The following is a 2,512-nucleotide window of genomic DNA, read 5'->3' on the forward strand; positions in this document are numbered from 1 at the left end:
TAAGACAATTTTTTACATGAAATAAATTCGAATACAAAAATATTTTTCTGTTCTATAACACAAAATAGATAAGTATACGAAGTTTGAAAGTCTTTCGGTCCCAAAAACACTACGTAAAACATTAATGAAAAATGTGGCCCCCGTTTTAAAAAAGATCCCAAGCTTCTTATGTATTGAAAGACTGATCATTTTATATGCCTTATGTCTTAATTTTTGAGTAATTATTACTATTAATACTAATGCATTGATGAAATAAACTAATTTAGTAATATGTCGTTGTTTTAATAACACGCAATATATTTAAAGCATCAAATTGGTTATTTGTTTTTATCAGAATAACCGATCATTAATTTATTAGAAGTGATAAAGCAACTGAATTTTGATATCAACTTCTTACATATAACCAAGTATAGATTTAACTTCTAAGGCATCTATAGGTAAGGTGCAACTGGGGTCCTTAATTTTATTGCACGAGTAGATACATTAGTAAATAAAGGGGTTATTTCCAAAACTAGGGCAAAAACAGATGGCATATTTTGAATCAGCGCCCCAAATATAGGTTTAGCTTTCAAGGCAGTTGAATATTTTTTTCGTTTTTCGGACTGTACGAATATATATTCGCGCTTCATCCATAAATAGAAATTACACCCACAAATATGAATATATTCACATCGATCTATTCTTATGATGCGTCGAAAAGAAATAGATTGGAGTATTGGTTAGGTCAAATGATATTTAGTTTAAACTGGTAAAGCAGAAAAGAAAAAGAAATACCGTCTAGCTTTCCATGGTGATTAAGCTCGGAACTCAATTTTGATTATGCGTCTGCTCTGTAACCAATAACCATTGATCTTACTCCTCGTTAGTTTTGTCTGGTTAGATTGGCGTTAACATTCCAATGACAACAACAGAGACTATATAATTTTTTACGTTCCCTCTCAGTTCACTTCTTAAGTGTGTTCCAGGATAAGTTCTCGTTGGCATTCGTGCCAAAATAAGAAAGGAAAAAAAATTTGAAGGAAAATTTTTAGTACATATTTTCCCCATATTAGATGTTTATTCTCGATTCTGTGAAGCAGAAGGGAGAAGAGAAAACAGGGTTTCCTTCCACCGTAACAGGTGCATCGTTTTTTTTTTTTATTTAAAAATAAATATTTACCTAATTTGCTTTTGTTTTTATTACTTTTTATAGTTTTCTGGCAGGCACTTTAAGTAGGACTGAGTGTTCTAAGCGAACTGAGATAGGCACTCGGTTTCGATTCCGTTATGGAACGGATTCATTATATATTTGTCAAGATCAGTTCACTTTTGCTGTTGATGATAATATCAGGTTTTCCCCTTCAAGTCTTAAGGCTTTACGTCTATGTAATTTTGTTTAATTTCTAAATTTGCCTGCTGTATTTTGTGACATGCTAATTATCTTAATATCGGATAAATTCTTTAAACTAGAAAAGCACTCGGAGAGCAGCTCATTTCCACGCATATACACGCATGCTGAAAATATCATAATTTCCCAAACCAACGCTGGCAAAAACATAACCTCTTTGGCGGGGTTAAAAAAAAAAAATAACACAGCCATATGATTTAAAAATAAACCCTTTAAAAAACAGGAATCATCGCCAACCGCCAATGAAAACGGAGGTAAAAAAAAAGGGAGAAAATATACTAAGCTACCTGCTTCAGGAAAAATTAAAACCCATCCATTTTACTATATTTTAAATAGATAGCTACATCCTCTAAAAGATGCAACACTTCTAAGATTCGATTTGGTTCAAAATTTAAAATAAAAATACGCCAAAACTGTCCTCGAAGTCATACTTTGGTTTAGTCTCCACAACTGGAAAAGTTATTTTAGCCATTTAGTAATCAATTTGCGAAACAATGCTTTATCTTTTATTACAGACATTTAAGTTGTAGGATAATTTTTATGAATGTACAGCAAACTGGATAAGTAAGAGTCCAGTTTAATTAATTTCCAATAAATGAGCAACGATGAAAAAAACAACAACTTTACAGTATTAGTTATATTGCTTCTGACAATCTTTCAACTTTACTGAGCCGACAAACTACCAATTAAACTACCACTCAAGTATTGGGGTAAATTCAATTGATTACACCCTCACCTGGATAATTATGTTGAGATAGGTTCTTAACCGGCAAATTATTAGTTTGTCCTAATGTCTCTAAACTTTGCTTCTTTCTCTTAATAGTGTACGGTTGGTAAGCTACTTCCGGCTCGTCGTACTGCTTTGAATTGCTTCTGCCTAGTTTAGTGAGTTGTTTCTGTCCTTTTTGTTGCTGTTTGGTGTGAATTTTGTCAAGTTTCAACTGTTGTTCCTGTTGAATTGCGCCCTGCGGGGCAAAAATTTTCCTTTTTGCTGCTCTCCTTTAGAGAGATAGCAAACTACCATCGTGTAAAACGAAAACTTTTTCAATATGGATAATGAAATGACCTTTCTACTGTGTGATGAGGACTTTCCTCTTTTACAAGAAGAAATTTGTTTCAATAATA

This window comes from Octopus bimaculoides, chromosome 5 (genome assembly GCF_001194135.2).
Source record: "Octopus bimaculoides isolate UCB-OBI-ISO-001 chromosome 5, ASM119413v2, whole genome shotgun sequence".
NCBI lineage: Eukaryota > Metazoa > Mollusca > Cephalopoda > Octopoda > Octopodidae > Octopus > Octopus bimaculoides.